The 20,556-nt window shown below is 43.9% G+C and overlaps 1 protein-coding gene across 10 annotated transcripts in view; it reads left to right on the top strand.

Moving 5' to 3' along the window:
- Positions 1–2,936: 2,936 nt before the first annotated feature.
- Positions 2,937–20,556, top strand: part of LOC147102144 (uncharacterized) — a 52,002-nt gene continuing 34,382 nt past the window's right edge. For 2 of the 10 annotated variants that reach the window (XM_085964400.1, XM_085964394.1), the window contains exon 1: positions 2,977–3,085. The gene's annotated coding sequence lies outside the window, so the exon portion shown is untranslated. Of the gene's footprint in view, positions 3,086–5,706; positions 5,806–18,964; positions 19,048–19,136; positions 19,207–20,556 lie in introns of those variants that run through there. The other 8 variants (XR_015073216.1, XR_015073215.1, XM_085964396.1 and 5 more) reach the window with 8 other exon arrangements.

Here is a 20,556-nt window from a genome sequence, read left to right as displayed (position 1 = left end):
CTAGGACCAGAGCAACACCAAATACGCAAAAAACTTGAAAAGCTTGAAATGGCCATAAAAGATAACCAAAACCCGCTAGACGCCATAATAACAGAAAAAGAACTTCTTGAAAAACTCAAGGACCTGCGACCAGGAAAAGCTGGCGGGACAGACGGCATACTAAACGAGATGATTAAACACGCAGACGACAAACTGAAACTGGCTATCCTAAAACTCTTCAACTTGGTTCTGAGTGTCGGTTATTTCCCTGACATCTGGAACAAAGGACTCATAACACCCATATACAAAAGTGGGGACAAAATCGACCCAAACAACTATCGAGGCATCTGTGTAAACAGTAACCTGGGGAAGGTATTCTGTAGCATCATAAACAAAAGACTTATAAACTTCCTTGAAGAGCACAATGTCTTGAGTAAAAGCCAAATTGGATTCCTGCCAAACTATAGAACATCCGATCATATCTTCACCCTACAGACCCTAATTGACAAACACGTTCACCATAACAAAAGCAAAATCTACGCATGCTTTGTAGATTTCCAGAAGGCTTTCGACTCCATCTGGCATGACGGTTTATTCCTGAAACTTATCGAAAGCGGGGTAGGAGGTAAAACATATGATGTAATTAAATCAATGTATACAAACAATAAATGTGCAGTTAAAATTGGAGACAAACAAACAAAATACTTCCCACAGGGGCGGGGGGTGACGCAGGGCTCGCCAATCTCACCGACACTCTTTAATATTTACATTAATGGATTGGCAAAACTACTTGAACAATCTACAGCACCCGGCCTCACCCTATATGAATCCAAGGTTAAATTCCTCCTCTATGCCGACGACCTGGTTCTGCTGTCACCAACTAAGGAGGGTCTACAGCAGAACCTGGACCTGCTGGAGTCGTACTGCCAGACTTGGGCCCTGACAATAAATCCCCAAAAAACCAAAGTCCTTGTGTTCCAGCAAAGATCCAAACAACATGGACCCACAATAAATTTCACAGTAGGAACAACCAAAATTGAACAAACCACTCACTACACATACTTGGGCTTAAAAATCAGTTCTACGGGAAACTTCAAACTGGCTGTGAATGAACTGAAAGAGAAAGCAAGAAGGGCTTTCTATGCCATCAAAAAATCAATCCAAATAGAAATCCCAATTAGCATTTGGCTCAAAATTTTCAAATCAGTAATTGAACCAATTGCACTCTATGGCAGTGAGGTCTGGGGACCACTAACACAACAAGATTTTGCAAAATGGGACAAACACCCAATTGAGATCCTACATGCGGAATTCTGTAAAAGTATCCTCCGGACTCAAAGGAAAACAGTAAACAACGCATGCAGGGCGGAACTAGGCCAATACCCATTAATAATCACTATCCAAAAAAGAGCCACCAAATTTTGGAATCACCTACAAATGAGCAACCCCCAATGCTATCACTACGACACCCTGAAATGCCAAGAGCTGACCATAAAGAAGAATACCCTCAGTCAACTAGTCCTGGGACTCAATAAAGTAACTAATAACAATACTAACAATAACCAGCCCCAGGACAGTGACAGGGTAACACAAAGAATTCGACCCAACACAATCGTCGCTAAGCAAAAGGAAAAATATCTGTCATATTGGGCAGAAACAACAAAAACCCAAAGCAAACTCAATTGCTACTTGGCCCTAAACAGACAATACAACATAGCTGATTACCTGACCATGGTAAAGGATAACAAACTGAGAAGAACCTTGACAAGGTACAGACTTAGCGAACATAGCCTAGCGATCGAAAAAGGCAGACACAGGCAGACCAGGCTGCCAAGAGAAGACAGGATATGCTCTCACTGCAGTCAGGGAGTAGTTGAGACAGAGATGCACTTCCTCACAGCCTGTGGAAAATATCAGGGCATCAGAGAGAATTTCTATCAAAAATTCTCACAAATATGCCCTGAATTCAGAAATCTGACTGACAACCAAAAACTCCCATTCCTACTGGGGGAGGAGAGAAGCTGTGTAACACTGGCGGCACACTATGTTACAGCTTGCCATGAACAGAGGGACAACCAGTAAACTAAGACAAGAGTATATATAAACAAGGCGAAAATATATTTATAAACTCAGGGATATACCTGTTTATACACTGTATGAATGGAACCGCGTTTATGTGTTCAACCATAAATGTATTTTGATGCTTTGGCAACATAAGATGTACCTTATCATGCCAATAAAGCGATTTGTATTGTATTGTATTATTGTATTGTGTTTGCCGAGATGGTAAAAGGCCGGATACTTTAACGGAGATTGTCGAGCGCAGCCACGATGTTTCCGGACATTGCCGAAGGAGGGGGGCGGGTGTTTCCGGACATTGCCGAAGGAGGGGGGCGGGTGTTTCCGGACATTGCCGAAGGAGCGGGGCTGGTGTTTCCGGACATTGCCGAAGGAGGGGGCGGGTGTTTCCGGAGATTGCCGAAGGAGGGGGGCGGGTGTTTCCGGACATTGCCGAAGGAGGGGGGCGGGTGTTTTCGGAGATTGCCGAAGGAGGGGGCGGGTGTTTCCGGAGATTGCCGAAGGAGGGGGCGGGTGTTTTCGGAGATTGCCGAAGGAGGGGGCGGGTGTTTCCGGAGATTGCCGAAGGAGGGGGCGGGTGTTTCCGGAGATTGCCGAAGGAGGGGGCGGGTGTTTCCGGAGATTGCCGAAGGAGGGGGCGGGTGTTTCCGGAGATTGCCGAAGGAGGGGGCGGGTGTTTCCGGAGATTGCCGAAGGAGGGGGGCGGGTGTTTCCGGAGATTGCCGAAGGAGGGGGCGGGTGTTTCCGGAGATTGCCGAAGGAGGGGGGCGGGTGTTTCCGGAGATTGCCGAAGGAGGAGGGGGCGGGTGTTTCCGGAGATTGCCGAAGGAGGGGGCGGGTGTTTCCGGAGATTGCCGAAGGAGGGGTCAGGTGTTTCCGGAGATTGCCGACTGTGAAGCTGGTCGCGCGCGCTGGTTTGAATGCCGCGACTCCGCCGGGAGACGGTTGGAGAGAGTGGAGGCGGAGGCGGAGGCGGAGCTGGAGGGACGCCCGGAATCGCACATTTACCGCGGGTATAAGTGCACCGGTGAGTACCCGGGATAAGGGGAGAATGTCACAAATAAGAACATACTGTAGGGGAAATGACAAGCAGGTGAATACCGAGAGGCAAACGCGCGAACAAGTCGGTCAAGTATGTGAAAAAATGTAAGAAGTCACAACACAAGCTTGTGATTTCAAATAAAACTGTTGGACTATAACCTGGTGTTGTGTGACTTCTTACATTTGTCCACCCCAGTCCAACACCGGCATCTCCACATCATGGCAAGTATGTGAAGACTGAGGGCAAGTTCTTCAAATGTCAGCATGGAGGGAATGGCAGAGGCCAGGCTGCAGTCTCCGACAGAATGATGAAGTCAAGTTACTCAGAGGGGATTGGAGCTTAATACATTCATTGGACATTCCTCTATCTGCACGTCTAAAAGAAACGAGTTAATGCATCTGGTAAAATAGCAGAGAGCTGTGCTTCAAGCCAAAGCATTGCATGTTCCACCCGCAGGATCCTGGCAGCTGGCAGTTTCCCATTTGAGTGCAGCAGATGGACCACCTGTCCTTTCACCTTGTCCAACACCACCCTCCAGGGCTCCACAAGCTCCTGGGTGAGACAGCGATTTACTTGTACTTCTTCCAACACCGTATACTGCACTTGTTGCTCACGATGCGGTCTCCTCTGTATCGGGGAGACCAGATGTAGATGAGGTGATTGCTGTGCTCAGCACCTCCGTTCCATCACCAAGTATGACCCTGAGCTCCTGCTTGGTTGCCACTTCAATTCTTCACCCCCACCCACTCTGACCCCTCTGTCTTTGGCCTTCCGCACTGTTCCAGTGAAGCTCAATGTAAGGTTGTGAAACAGCACCTTATCTGTCCACTTGGCATTTTGCTGCCATCTTACCTTAATATTGACTTACACAACATCTAACCACAGCTCCTATTTTCTCTGACAGAAGGTGCTGGTAAAGTAGGATGGGTGCACAGCGCTTCTGTGGATGGGGGCGGGGGAGGAAGCAGGGTGACCTGCACCCCTGGTGCTGACTTGCCTTTTCCTTTCACCAGACTCCTGGGCCACTGGAGCCTGCTCCACTTTACCAGGCTTTCGTGCACCCTCTCTTCAACTATTCACATTCTCTGGGTCTCATATATGTCTTGTGTTCTCTGTCATCACTTGATATAGGAGTAGGTCAATCAGCCCCTCAAGTCTGTTTGCCATTCAGTGAAATTATGGCTGATCTGCATCCTAACTTCATCCACCGCCTTGGCTCCATATCCCTTAATACCCTTTTCTAACAAAAATCTAGCGATCTTGGTCTTGAAAATTTCAATTGACATTCACAGCCTTTTGGGGAGAGTTCCAGACTTCCACTAGCCTTTGGATGGAAAAAGTGCTTCCTGATTTCACTCCTAAATAGCCTTGCTTTAATTTTAAGATTAATCTCTCTTGTTCTGGATTTCTCCACCAGAAGGAGTTAGATCAGCTGTCAACCGTCTAAACTCAAGGGAATACACCCTACAGATGCTATGCCTGACTTCCTGAGTGTTTCCAACATTTTCTGTTTTTCAGATTTCCAGCATTTACCATATTTTGTTTTTTGTTCCATTAAAGGTTTGTATGCTGTTCTCACAGGACATAATTTTAGATTCCATGTATTTTCAAAGCCATTTTTAAAATACATGGAATGTGGTGGAATACACGCTGTGATGTGGTTGTGGGTGCATTTGAGCCAGAAATAGAGTCTTTTCCCTACCTCCCAACAGCAATTTACTGCACCTTACGACTGAAAGTTAATTATTTCCCCATGATATAGAAAACTGAGGTTAAAATAATGTAATTGATAATGAGAAAACATGCTTACAATATTTGTATGACAGTTGTCTGCTGTGTTAATGCATATTTTTAGCTGAGTTAACACCCAGGTTGAAGTAGCAGTCAGAGGAATGTCCGATAAATGCATTAAGCGTTCATCTATGGCTATCTCCAACATACGCCAACTGCAATTTCTAGGATCTTTTAGCAAGTTCAGGGAGACCATCTGCTGCCCAGAACAGTTCCCATTGACTTTAGTTAATCTTGTTAGAACTGCTGGAGCTCCTTCTCTTGCTTACCTCTTGCCCTTATTGCCTCTGCAACAGTTTTCTTTTCCTTCTCCTTACTGCAGCATTGGAGCTGCCACATAGACTACAGGGACCAGCACGGGGAGGAGGAGAGGATTCGACAGGTCACTTAATCAGCCAGCGTGTGGGCCTTGAAAGCAGCATGGGGAGCGGGACTTGAAGGAAATTGAGAGTGGGCTGCTGAAATAAAAGTTTACAAGTCAACTCATGCTCAGTGTTAGTTGGGAGTTTCTCAGCTGTCTTTGGTGGTGGCTATGCCAGTGCTCCTTAGATAATTGATGGCAGGAAAGATTTGTATTACAGCAACATTCTGTTCCTGCAAATGTGAACATTTAAGACAACGGGTACAAAAATGAGCAAAACAAAGGTGTTCATTTATGGACTTCACATCGAGTTATTTTTATTGAGAAATCAAGGTAGAGTCGAGGTCAAGGTCCATAGTGCAAGACAGCATTAAGGTTGAAAAGAGTAAGAGTGAATAAAGTAATAATAATTTGGTGCCGCCAAGCATTTGTTTTAAAAGCCTATATGTTGCAGGAGCAAAAGAGGACACAGGAATATAAGGAGTTCCACAGCTTTGCGATTCTGAGTTCGAGTAGGAAACTGTTTGGATCTCGATTTCAGCACAGTGCATAAGTAAGGAGGCAAAACAAATGATGTTGATAATGGCACAGCTCTGAGGTCAACTCTGGCAGACTGGCAGGCTAATGAGGGTAGATTGCATCCACGGTGATAAGTTACTGGGTATTTTGCAAGTATGAAATGTTTGCTTTACAAGCAGTGCAGGTATATTTATTTGAAGATTTCTTTTGACATAAGCAAAATGAATACACTACGGGTATCCTATTGTTTTTATTTGCCTATACTGACACATTCCTTAGCATATGTGCAGCGAGGGTTAGTTAGGAGGAGACCTGAAATTTCCAAGACAATGTTTTAGTACTAAACCATTGAATGACGTATATGAAAAGTTTATTTATGTTCACTGTTCTTTTTGTGTAAATCATCAAATTGTCTCATCCCAAACTCATTAGCCCCATTCGTCTTCAGAACGGCAATAACATCCTCTTTAAACGCGCATGCCAAGGGGGACAAAAGGTCATCAACGTATTTGACAGGCCTACATGCAAAACACCAGGGAGGAAGTCAATGTCTCAGCCCCTCATCTGGAAGGGGGTCATAAAAAGTCACATGAGCAGTCAAGTTTTAAACATGAGACAGCAGCACACAGTCCTAGGCCTGAAGCGGGAAGCTAAAAAAAATACACGGGAGGTCAGTTTTTGCAGTCATAAGTAGTCTGAAAGAAGGGTAATGCTAAAAACAATGAAGTCAGCCCACAAATGGGAGCCCTATTGCTACATATTGGGCCGTATGGGCAGACCCCTAAATGTAAGACTCTGACTACTTACAAGAGTGATCAGCACTGCTGTACCCAAGAGAATATCCAAGTCCGGCCTTAAATTTCTAACACCTGTGTTTCATACTAAAGATAAATCTGCTGTACGTGCCTTACACAGCCAGTTCATAGACCCTGAGGAATATGGGTAATAACTATCACCATCAAAAGATTATAAAAGTGATCAGTACCTACTGTAGTATGTTTTGTTTCTCACTTGTTTTCCTGGTATTGTTCTGGTATTGTTCTATGAAGTTCTTTGATTTGATTCTGTGTTTTGACAGGTACTACATGGTGTGGGGAGGAGAGTAATGGTGGTAACATTTCCAATTGTTCTATATGGTTCCATTACATGAAGCAAATGTGTTGAAAAGGGAAGTTGTTTGTCAGCATGTACATGTTAAGGTATTTTAGATGATTCAGAATAGTGGTCCCAGTTTCCCATGTCCTACATAATATAGGCTTTGAAATTCAGAGTGCATCATCTTCCAGTTGGTTGTAATGAGTGATCTGCAGCGTACTGAAAGAATCATTAGTGCATATCACTAATTTTAGCTGTTGTTATCCCCAACGTATACTAAGTTTTAATACCCTATAGGACATTGTGGCCAAGAATATGGGTTTCTTTATTCTGTTGCCTTCTGTTCATTGGAACTGCAAACTCAAATTACATCTTTAAAGTATTCAATTTGTCCTTTTACATTAAAGCATAAAATTTAAGACAAATATTTCCTATAAATTTTTACGGTGCTTCTACCAAAAGTTCTCAACACTGTGTCTTTTGCTCTCCGTGTGTAACATAACTTTCATAATGATTGCCAACTATATATTGAGTTGGGTTGGAGCTGCCAGCCGAATGCAGGAGTTGGGATCTGCCAACCAGAGTAAGAACAAAGGGAACATGGCTATTCTGCTGCATCCCCACCACTAAATACTCTTAAATAATAATTCGCTGCATCCCTACTTACAAACCTTGAGGTTCCCTTGTCTGACCAATACCATTCTGAATGGTTCAGAACTCGCTTTTCATTTTTAATCTTGCCTCGCGTTTGGCCTTTAACAAAGCCTTTGCAAGCACATTTTTGCTACTCTTTACACTGATTTTCGGTCTAAAAATTTACAGTTAAAATTCTTGCCCCAAACTTTTATTTCTCTCTCCACTTTCACCTCTTGTTCTCTTCTTGCTTTCACTTGTTTTCTCTCTCTCTCCTTTACTTCTGTTTTTCTCTCTCTCCTCCTTTACCACAGACACTGTCCTCTTCTCTACCACAAACCAACTCCTTCAACCTCCTACCCCTTCCTCATCCAACCTCATCTCCAATACGATCTGCATAGAGCTCATAGATTTATCTGCAAGCATAAGACCAGCTTCTCTCTCTCTTCTATATGTGTGTATGTATATATACCTAAATTTACTTCACCACCACCACCCTCAACTCCAAGACTGCTGTTGTGTTGTCTGAGTGCTTGTCTGACAAGAGGTTGTGGATAAACTTTTGTAAAGTGCTTTGGAGGGCTTCACAATATCAAAGTCGCAATGAGTTCATATTGTTGACTTTCTCTTCTGTTACCCAGTTGAATGGGACTGCGCTTGTTTGGTTCCAAGCTCATCTCTGATTGTAGGCAGAACATTTCTACCAAAGGCTTCTCTTCCTGCATTGGAGCCTTGGGAGGGCTCCAAAGATCCATCCTTGGCCCCCTTCTCTTCATCTACATGCTGCCCTTTAGTGACATTAGCCACAGACATGAGGTCGACAAGTATGCTGATGAACTTCACTCTTGACCCCTCCACTCTTCTATCCTGTCAAATTGCTTGTCCAACATTCAGCCTTGGATGATTTTCAATTTTCTCCAGCTAAATATTGGGATGACCGAAGACTTGGTCTTTGGCCCCCACCACAAATTACATACCCTCAAACTAAATAGCCGTGTCACTGACTCCATTTCGCTCCCTGGACATTGTCTCAGGCTGAACCAGACTGCTGAAAACCTCGGCATCCTATTTGTCCCCAACCTAAGTTTCTCATCGCTTAGCCTCTCTATTACAAAGACCACTTACTTCAACCTCCAGAATATTGCCAGCCTTTGCCTCTACATCAGTCCATTTGCCGCAGTAACCCTCATCCATGCATCTAATTTCTCCAGACTCGACTATTCCAGTGTTCTCCTAACCAACCTCCCATCCTCCGCCCCCATAAACTTCAGCTCATCTAAAACTCTGCTGCCTGTATCCTATCCTGTACCAAGTCCCACTCATCCATCGACCCTGTATTTGCTGACCTAAGTTGCCTCCCTATCGCCCAATGCCTCCAATTTATCTCGACAACCTTCTCCAGCAGTACAAACTAGCCCTCCAAATTGATCTCTCAATTTGTGGGACTCTGGTCATTTGTGCATTCCCCCTCACTTTGCCCAAGCATTGGCGACTGTGTCTTCAGCTACCTCGACCCCAGGCTCTGAAATTTCCGCCCTAAATCCCTCCGTCTCTCCTCCTTCCTCTCCTTTTAAGGCCCTCCTTAAAGCCCATTTCTTTGGCCAAGTTCATTGGTCACCCCTCTTAATATCTCCTCCCTTGGCTTCACATCCATTGTTCACTTACACCTCTGAGAAACGCCTCGGGACATTTTTCTACACTAAGGGAGCTATATGAGTGCAAGTTGTTTCTCTCACAGAGATTTAGGTGTCCTCGTACAAGAAACACAGAGTTAGCATGCAAGTACAGCAAGCAATTAGGAAGGCAAATGGCATGTTGGCCTTTATTGCAAGAGGGTTGGAGTACAGGAGTAAGGAAGTCTTGCTACAATTGTACAGGGTTTGGGTGACTACATCTGGAGTACTGTGCACAGTTTTCCTCTCATCTAAGGAAGGATATACTTGCCTTAGAGACGGTGCAAGGAAGGTTCACTAGATTGATTCCTGGGATGAGAGGGTTGTCTTATGAGGAGTAGATTCTCTGGAGTTTAAAAGAATGAGGGGTGATCTCATTGAAACATATAAGATTCTGAGGGGGATTGACAGGATAAATGCTGAGAGGATCTTTCCCCTGGCTGGAGAGTCTAGAACCAGGGGTCATAGTCTCAGGATAAGAGGTCGGCCTTTTAAGACAGATGAGGAGAAATGTCTTCACTCAGAGGTTTGTAAATCTTTGGAATTCTTTGCCCCAGAGGGCTGTGGGTGCTCAGTCATTGAGTATATTCAAGGGCTAAGATAGAGAGATTTTGGACTCCAAAGGAATCGAGGGATATGGGGATCGGGCAGGAAAGTGGAGTTGAGGTCAAAGATCAGCCATGGTGTTACTGAATGGCGGAGCCGGCTCGAGGGGCTGTATGGCCGACTCCTGCTCCTAATTTTTATGCTCTCTCTCTTCCTTTACCTCTAATGCTCTCCTCCTCTACATTTTCTCCTTTTTCCTCTCCTGCAATAAAGTAGACTGCAGACAGCAGAGGCTCAGAGCGGCAGATTTTCTGTTATTTTGCAAACCCGATCCAAAAGTTAATTTACTGAACATCATCATCCTTGATGGCAGTAGATGCATTACTTATCATTAACCAAGTGATCAGAACAAACTTACATGGCTGTGATAACAGCAGCTAAAATGATCAATATAATTATCAAAGCAGCAAGAATCTTGGTAGGACAATAGGACAAAATTAAACCAGAGCATCCAATCTCTGTCTCTTCAAATACAAGATTGTGTTCCTTGGTAATAGCTGGTCAAAATACCCACTTACCGCATATCGGCTCTCCAAATTCGGTAGTTTATGAGAAATATCTGCATTTTGGTTTGATATAATTTGATATAGTTTCAGATACCAACATTTTCATTTAAAAAAATCACATGACCAAGCAACAAACTATTGGCGTAAATACAAAATTCAAATCTAACTGATTGATTTCTATCTCATTTTAATAAAAGGTCTTAATTAATGCTTCAAAATAAAGTAGATTTTACTGGTACCTAATGCATATGTAACATATAAAAAGCTTTAAGAATTTTGGTTTGTTGTATCTTTATTGAGTATCATATTTCCCCAACTTACTGTAGAATAAACTTGTTTTACCCCATTGGTTACAGTGATAAACGATGAAGAATTTAATGGTAAAGGCTTCAGTAGAGTTTGTTATCACTGACACTATACATACAAATATATCAAGTTAACAAGCTATATTGTAGTAAACAGGGCATGTCTAAGAATGGGAAGTGGCTCTGGCTTCTTATTTTAACTGGCGCCAACCCTGAGATACTGCCAGAGGGTGCTTGCACATGGCATGTCGGGACTGAGCTGTGCTAGCCTTATGGGCTTCCCACTTTCATAGTGTAGACATGGGAGTTGAAGCCTATGATGGCTTATCAATTTTTTTTTTAAACATGTGTATTTTAATAAATATTTGATTCTTAGAATGGAAGTTCGGGCACCAGAAGCTTTGTATAAAAACAAAAATATCAACTGCTATTAAAATCACAATGGTGCAATGTCATCCGGCGCTAATTGGTCCCTAAATTTAAATACTTGCATTTAATTGATCTCTGCTCAATAATGATCACGTGGTTAGCAGGTACCAATCAGATGCCAGATAGTAGACATGGGCAAACACATGAATAGAAATGTTTCTGGTGCCCGAACTTCCATTCTAAGAATCAAATATTTATTAATGACTTGGATGGAGATAGCATAAGAAAATCTTCAAGTTTGTAGATTATACCAAAATAAGAATCAGGATTAATAATGAGGAAGAATGCAATTTACGTAGAAATTGCAATGTGGAAACAGAATGATCAGCACAAACAGTCTATGTTGGTGTTTAGCCTATATGTGAGCAGGAGTCCGAAATCCTATGTCCCCACTCCTGTTTTTATATCTCTTTATTCCCCTTTTCTTCAACCATGTATCTAATCTATTCTTAAACAGTGACATGGTCTCTGCTTCAATCACTGACCCCGGTAGTGCATTTCACAGCCTCACACCCCTCCAGTAAATCGTTTCTTCTGTTCTCGGTTCTAAATCTCTTGTGTGTAACCTTATATCTGTGTAATATTGAGGCTTTGGAAAGGATGCAGAGGAGGGCCGGGCCACTAGACTGATCCCCAGTTTAAAGCACCTTGGTTCTCAAGATAGGCTAGAAGAATTGGGACTCTACATTTTAGAGAAGCATAGACTTAGGGATGATCTGATTGAGGTTTATAAGATAACGAAAGGAAGAGATTGTGTAAGAGTTGACGGTTCTATTTAAATAGGTAGGGAGGATTGGGGTCACAATGTTAAGTTGTATAAGGCCAGATCTAGGTTAGATGTCAGGAGGTAGTTCTTTTCCCAGATAATAGTGGACCTCTGGAACAGTCTGCCGGCTCCTGTGGTGGATGGTGATTTTCTGAATTCCTTCAAGTGAGCACTGGACCTATTTCTGGTTGGAGTGGAGATCACCTCTTACAAAAGGTAGGGACTGCAAAGAATTATCAGGGCCAGCGTGATCTCCTGGACTAGTTTCAGTTGCGTGAGGGTGGAGGGAGGTTGGAGAGGAATTTCCCAGATTTTGTGTGTCAAATTGGCCTGGGTTTTTATCTGGATTTTGCCTCTCCCAGGAGATCACATGGTTTTTGGGTGGGATGGACGGTGTATATATTGTTATACACAAGATGGGACTATTTGGATGGACCGAAGGGTCTTTTCCTTTATGTCGTTGTTCGTCCCCTTGGTCTAGACCCCTCAATCACTGGAAACAGTCTGTTTCTATATACTCTGGCCTATCCCTTCATAATTATAAACAGCTCTATAAAATCACCTCTTAATCGCCTCCGTTCTAACAAACATTCCCAATGTTTCAAGTCTTTCTTCGTATCTGCTTTTCCTCATACCAGGAAGCATCCAAGTAAATCTGCCCTCTATTGCCTCAACATCTTTCCTATAGTATGGAGCCCAAATTACACATGTTATCGAGAGTAAGATGAAGCAGGTAGAGTGTAAGATGAAGCAGAAAAAGGGGGCGTATGACAGATGTCTCGTTGAGAATATAAGTGGGAACCAGGCTGAATATAGAAAGTTCAGAGGGGAAGTGAAAAAGGAAATAAGAGGGGCAAAAGAGAGTGTACGGGAATAGATTGGCAGCGAACATAAAAGGGAATCCAAAAGTCTTCAATATAAATTGTAAAAGGGTAGTAAGAGGAAGGGTAGGGCCGATTAGGGACCAAAATGGAGACCTACGCGTGGAGGCAGAGGGCATGGCTGAGGTACTAAATGAGGACTTTGCATCTGTCTTTTACCAAAGAAGAAGATGCTGCCAAAGTCATAGTGAAAGAGGAGGTAGTTGAGATACTGGATGGGATAAAAATTGATGAGGAGGAGGTACGAGAAAGGCTGGCTGTACTTAAAGTAGATAAGTCACCAGGACTGGATGGGATGCATCCTAGGAGGCTGAGGGAAGTTAAGGTGGAAATTGCGGAGGTACTGGCCATAGTCTTCCAATCCTCCTTAGATACAGGGTTGGTGCCAGAGGACTGGAGAATTGCAAATGTTACACCATTGTTCAAAAAAGGGTGTAAAGATAAACCCAGCAACTACAAGCCAGTCAATTTAACCTCGGTAGTGGGAAGCTTTTAGAAACGATAATCCGGGACAAAATTAACAGTCACTTGGATAACTATGGATTAATTAAGGAAAGCCAGCATGAATTTGTTAAAGGCAAATCATGTTTAACTAACATGATTGTGTTTTTTGATGAGGTAACGAGAGGGTTGTTGAGGGCAATGCGGTTGATGTGTATGTGGACTTCCAAAAGGGGTTTGATAAAGTGCCACATAATAGGCTTGCCAGCAAAGTTGAAGCCCATGGAATAAAAGGGACAGTGGCAGCATGGATATGAAATTGGCTAAGTGACAGGAAACCGAGAGTAGTGGTGATTGGTTGTGACTGGAGGAAGGTACACAGTGGTGTTCCCCAGGTACTAGGACCACTGCTTTTCTTGATATATATTAATGAATTAGACTTTGGTGTAGAGAGCACAATTTCAAAATTTGCAGATGACACAAAACTTGGAAGTATAGTGAACAGTGAGGTGGATAATGATAGACTTCAGGAAGAGATAGACAAGCTGGTGAAATGGGCCGACACGTGGCAGATGAAATTTAACGCAGAAAAGTGCGGTGATACATTTTGGTAGGAAGAACGAGGAGAGGCAATATAAACTAAAGGGTACAATTCTAAAGAGGGTGAATGAACAGAGAGACCTGGGGGTATATGTGCACAAATCATTCAAGGCAGCAGGGCAGGTTGAGAAAGCGATTAAAAATGCATATGGGATCCTGGGCTTCATAAATAAAGGTATTGAGTACAAAAGCAAGGAAGTTATGATGAACCTTTATAAAGCACTGGTTCGCCCTCAACTGGAGTATTGTGTCCAATTCTGGGCACCGCACTTTAGGAAGGATGTGAAGGCCTTGGAGAGGGTGCAGAAAAGATTTACAAGACTGGTTCCAGGGATGTGGGACTTCAGTTACATGGAGAAGCTGGGGTTGTTCTTCTTAGAGCAGAGAAGGTTGAGAGAAGATTTGATAGAGGTGCTCAAAATCATGAGGGGCCGAGCTAGAGAGAAACTGTTCCTATTGGCGGAAGGGTCGAGAACCAGAGGACACAGATTTAAGGTGATTAGCAGAAGAACCAAAGGCGACATGAGGGAAAAAAAAATTTATGCAGCGAGTGGTTAGGATCTGGAATTCACTGCCTGAAAGGGTGGTGGCGGCAGATTCAATTGTGGCTTTCACAAGAGAATTGCATAAGTACCTGAAGAAAAAAAAATTGCAGGGCTCCGGGGAAAGGGCGGGGGAGTGGAACTAGCTGAAGTGCTCCTGCAGAGAGCCGGCACGGGCCGAATGGCCTCCTTCTGTGCTGTAACCATTCTATGATTCCAACTGTGGGCTTACTGAAATTTTATGTAGATTCACTATTGCATCTCAACTTTTATATTCTATACCTCTTGTCATAAAACCCAGTATGCCATTAACTTTTTTCATGGCCTAATCCAATTGAGGTGCTTCTTTTAATGTCTTGAGAACATGAACCCTAAATCCCTCTGCTCTTCCTCGTCATACAGTTTTCCCCCCAAAGTATAATTATTAATTAATTACTACCTCACCTCATGTGAGCTTGATGTCCATTGTGGGTAAAATTATGGAAATCCTTATTTAAAAAAATAACATCAGAGAGCATCTGGATAGAAATAAAATCATAAAAGATAGCCAATGAAAGGGAGGTCTTGCCAATCTAACTTGCTATTTTTTCTTTGAGGATATGACAAACGAGCTTGTTGCGGGTAAGGCAGTGGATGTGGTGTGGTGTCGTTGGATTTCAGTAAAGCCTTTGGTACAGGTTCCTCCTGGAAAGGCTGGTACTGGAAATAAAGAACCAGTGGAAATATTTTACAATGGATATGTTATTGGCTGACCGCTAGAACCCAGAGGGTGGTGATACAGCCTGGGAGAAAGGTAGCATAGTGGTAATGTTACAGGGCTAGCAATCCAGAGGCCTGGACCAATGATCCTGCAGCTGGGGAATTCAAGTTCAGTTAACTAAATAAATCTGGAATAAAAAGCTAGTATCAGTAATGGTGACCATGAAACGATCGGATTGTCATAAAAACCCATCTGGTTCACTAATGTCCTTTAGGGAAGGAAATCTGCCGTCCTTACCCGGCCTGGCCTGTATGTGACTCCAGACCCACAGCAATGTGCCCTCTGAAATGGCCTAGCAAGACACTCAGTTGTAACTAACCGCTACGAAACACAATAACAAGAATGAAACCGGACGGACCACCCGGCATCAACCTCGGCACCGACTACGGACACGGATACAGCACACCCAGCCCAGTTAACCCTGCAAAGTCCTCCTCACCAACATCTGGGGACTTGTGCCAAAATTGAGAGAGCTGTCCCACAGACTAGTCGAGCAACAGCCTGACATAGTCATACTCACAGAATCATACCTTTCAGCCAATGTCCCAAACGCCTCCATCACCATCCCTGGGTATGTCCTGTCCCACCGGCAGGACAGACCCACCAGGTGTGGTGGCACAGTGGTATACAGTCGGGAAGGAGTGGCCCTGGGAGTCGTTCAACATTGACTCCAGACCACAAGAAGTCTCATGGCTTCAGGTCAAGCATGGGCAAGGAAACCTCCTGCTGATTACCACCTACCACCCTCCTTCAGCTGATGAATCAGTACTCCTCCATGTTGAACACCACTTGGAAGAAGCACTGAGAGTAGTAAGGGCACAGAATGTACTCTGGGTAGGGGACTTCAATGTCCATCACCAGGAGTGGCTCGGTAGCACCACTACTGACCGAGCTGGCCGAGTCCTGAAGGACATAACTGCCAGTCTGGGCCTGCGACAGGTGGTGCGAGAACCAACACGAGGGAAAAACCTACTTGACCTCGTCCTCACCAATCTACCTGTCGCAGATGCATCTGTCCATGACAGTATTGGTAGCAGTGACCGCACAGTCATTGTGGAGATGAAGTCCCGTCTTCACACTGAGGACACCCTCCATCGTGTTGTGTGACACTACCACCGTACTAATTGGGATAGATTCAGAACAGATCTAGCAGCTCAAAACTGGGCATACATGAGACGCTGTGGGCCATCAGCAGCAGCAGAATTGTATTCCACCACAATCTGTAACCTCATGGCCTAGCTCTACCATTACCATCAAGCCAGGGGACCAACCCTGGTTCAATAAGGAGTGTAGAAAAGCATGCCAGGAGCAGCACCAGGTGTACCTAAAAATGAGGTGCCAACCTGGGGCAGCTGCAACACAGGACTACATGTATGCTAAAAAGCAGAAGCAGCATGCGATAGACAGGGCTAAGCGATCCCACAATCAACGGATCAGATCAAAGCTCTGCAGTCCTGCCACATCCAGTTGTGAATGGTGGCGGACCATTAAACAACTAACGGGAGGAGGAGACTCCATGAATATCCCCATCCTCAATGATGGTGGAGCCCAGCACGTGAGTGCAAAAGACAAGGCTGAAGTGTTTGCAACCATCTTCAGCCAGAAGTGCTGAGTGGATGATCCATATCGGCCTACTCCTGAGGTCCCCACCATCACAGAAGCCAGTCTTCAGCCAATTCGATTTACTCCACGTGATCTCAAGAAACAGCTGAGCGTACTGGATACAGCAAAGTCTATGGGCCCTGACAACATCCCGGCTATTGTGCTGAAGACTTGTGCTCCAGAACTAGCCGTGCCGCTAGCCAAGCTGTTCCAGTACAGCTAAAACACTGGCATCTACGCGATGGACAAATCTAATCTGGCCAAATATCGCCCCGTCAGTCTACTCTCAATCATCATCAAAGTGATGGAATGTGTCATTGACCATGATATCAAGCGGCACTTGCTCACCAATAATCTGCTCGCTGATGCTTAGTTTGGGTTCCGCCAGGGCCACTCTGCTCCAGACCTCATTACAGCCTTGGTCCAAACATGGACAAAAGAGCTGAATTCCAGTGGTGAGGTGAGAGTGACTGCCCTTGACATCAAAGCACTAAGGTGCTCTTGTAAAACTGAAGTCAGTGGGGATCAGGAGAAAATTCTCCAGTGGCTGGAGTCATACCTAGCACAAAGGAAAATGTTTGTGGTATTTGGAGGACAATCATGTCAATTCCAGGACACTGCTGCAGGAGTTCCTCAAGGCAGTGTTCTAGGCCCAACCATCTTCAGCTGCTTCATCAATGACGTTTCCTCCATCATAAGGTCAGAAGTGGGGATGTTCGCTGATGATTTTGCAGTGTTCAGTTCCATTCGCAATTCCTCAGATAATTCAGCAGTGCATGTCACATGCCTCAAGACCTGGACGACATCTAGGCTTGGGTTGATAAGTGGCAAGTAATATTCGTGTCACACAAATGCCAGGTAATGACCATCTCCAACAAGAGAGAGTCTGACCACCTCCCATTGACATTCAATGGCATTACCATTGTATAATCCTCCACCATCAACATCCTGGCAGTCACCATTGACCAGAAACTTACCTGGACTGGCCACATAAATACAGTGGCAACAAGAGCGGGTCAGAGGCTGGGTATTCTGCGGCGAGCGACTCATATTCCAATTCCCCAAAACCTTTCCACCACCTACAAGGCACAAGTCAGAAATGATGGAATACTCTCCACTTGCCTGGATGAGTGCAGCTCCAATAAAACTCGAAGCGCAGTCTGCTTAATTGGACCCCATCCACCACCGGAACAACGTGACTGCAATGTATACCATCTACAAGATGCAATGTGTACCATCTACAAGATGCATTGCAGCAACTCGCCAAGGCTTCTTCGATAGCACCTCCATAACCCGTGACCTCTACCACCTAGAAAGACAAGGGCAGCAGGTGCATGGAAACACCACCACCTCCAAATTCCCCTCCAAGTCACACACCATCCTGACTTGGAAATATATCACCGTTCCTTCATCATCACTGGGTCAAATCTGGAACTCCCTCCCTAACAGCACTGTGGGAGTACCTTCACCACACGGACTGCAGCGGTTCGAGAAGGCGACTCACCACCACCACCTTCTCAAGGACAACTAGGCTTTGGCAATAACTGCTGGCCTTGCCAGTGATGCCCATAGCACATGAATGATTGAATAAATTTTAAAAGCATAATATTGTTACTATAAAACAGTATATCCTCTGACTTATTGTGAGCAGTGCACAGGGGACTCTCTGGTAGCAATAACCTATTTATTCAACTAGATCCATTTTACACCATGAAATTCCTCAAATGTGACCTGCACCAGCAGAGAGTTCAAAATGAGCACATTTCCTCCACAGCCATTAGTGTTGGTGTCATGGCTTCTTTTCTGTGCATCACTCCAATTCCTTGTTGCTTCTCTGGAGGTCCGATTTAACCTTGGCATTACTCTTCAGTGCCACAAACACTTCCTAAGCTAAGACAATTAAAATGAGTCCTGCTGTATCAAAATCAAGAGTTGTTCTGCCAGATGTGTGGCCTTGTGCATTGTTCCTGTTCTTCCTGAAGAAACCTGTGATATTGCCATGTCATCGTGTGTTTGTACATTTGCACGCCACTCTGTTCTGATTCTGACTGGAGACACACCCTGGGTAAGGAAGTTTTCTTCTGTGCTGATCCATAATTTTTATTCTTCACAATTGTTAGAGCAGTATTTTCTACTGATTTGCCGCATAATCCAACATATTGTAAAGGGTGATGCACACATTGGTGCCTCTCCATCCTGTTTTCTGTTGTTGGTTAAAGGCAGCTTACAAGCAGGGATGTTGTGTAGAGCTTCCCCTACTCTGACATCACGAAGGGAGAGTTCTGTCCCTATTCATGATGTCACAGTAGGCAGTGCAGCCCACAATCCATTGTTCTCTTTCATAATTCACAGAGGAAGTGTTTTTCTGTTTCCAAACTGCCTCCAACCACTAGTCAGAAAGCATAAAATAGGACGAATATTATCAATAAGTGCAAAGGTATGTAATTTATACAAACTTTTACGGTTGAGGTAATTCAGTAAAATATATTTTCCTTCTAACTTATTATTTTTCTTATTACTTGATAGTCTATTATGTTGTCGATCCTCCAGTAGCCCACAATTGAGAACATGAGTTTAGAAGAAAAAGGTTTCACAGGTGCGCTCATCAGAATAGCTCTATCATTCGCTTGTCAATATAGTTTCCATGTAAAATTGTTATCGTTTTTATCATTTTAATTAATTGCCTAATGCTATCAACAAGAAGTCATGGGATACAATGACAACTTCTACTTTTATGCCAAATAAATGGGAATGTACTTGATTATGTGCAACGGTTGGGGAATGTCCTTGATTATGTGCAAAGGCTGTACTGGAATGTGTTCTATTGGCTGGATGTGTTATTTCAGAAGTGAAGCTGGAGCAGTCTGCACAGTCACCTGAACCCGAGAGTAGTACAGCCTCACATACATTCCCAAACATTCTTTCGGGATTTATTTTTTGAGGGAGGGGTGGGGGTTGAACTTTTGTAACACTCACTAAGGTGAGGTGTGACAATACTACAGTGTGGAATATATTTTGACTTTTGACATTCGGTGATCGAATTAAGCACTCGCAGGTCAGCTATAGGAGAAGTGTCCAATCTGGCAATTCAACCATCAAAGTTTAGGCAACTCCGTTTTATTTTCCTATTTTTTTATTCGCTGGTTTTCATAAAGAAGGTGCCCTCTCCATTATGTAGTACAGTGCAGAGAACTGTACATATTCTGCTCGCTCCCCGTGGTGATTTTCTTGACGTCAGCAAGTTTTTTTCTGCACTTCCTTTTCTGTTGGGAATGCCACATTCACCCTCTGGGTTTCCTTCTCCCAGGCATGGTGTTGGAAGCTTTTGGTCATCCATCCTGTTGACCTGAAGACAGCCTGCAACAGAACTGCATCAGCCAGTTCAGATAAATGTGGTCAGTAAATTTTGGTTAACTGTTCCACTTACACTCCCAAACTTCACGCTCTTGTGACACTTCCCGTTAATTGTCCCCATCACTTTAAATTTCACTGATTCACAGCTTTTCACTTTCGTCACTAGTGTGTTTCCTCCGGATGTCTAAACCTGTAACTGGCTCTGTGAATAGATATGCAAATGGCTGATGCAGGAAATTAGATTAACTAGTTAATAACTATTTAGAATTGAATTGCACCTGGACACCAAATTGGGCCTTTGGGGGTTAGCACCAGTGTTAAAATGTCACTGATTAGAATTTCAAGGCTTTATACGTCACTTGTGTTAAATGAACAGTATTCCTGCCCAGGTAACCACCCAAGTGTCAGGACTGTTTACCAATCAGATGTACATTAATTCACCGTCAGTAATACATTTAGCTGTCCAGTGGCAAGTTAGTTGAAATTTTATAAGTTATGCTGCTTAACAACCAGAAATTAGTGAATTTTTCCAATACAAAAATATAAGTAACCTTCTGGCACCATTTGGTAACACCAACAGAAGCCTCACAAA

The sequence above is a fragment of the Somniosus microcephalus genome, chromosome 22 (genome assembly GCF_052327205.1).
Source record: "Somniosus microcephalus isolate GS21.2 chromosome 22, FLI_Smic_1.0, whole genome shotgun sequence".
NCBI lineage: Eukaryota > Metazoa > Chordata > Chondrichthyes > Squaliformes > Somniosidae > Somniosus > Somniosus microcephalus.
This window is presented reverse-complemented; position numbering and strand designations above follow the sequence as displayed.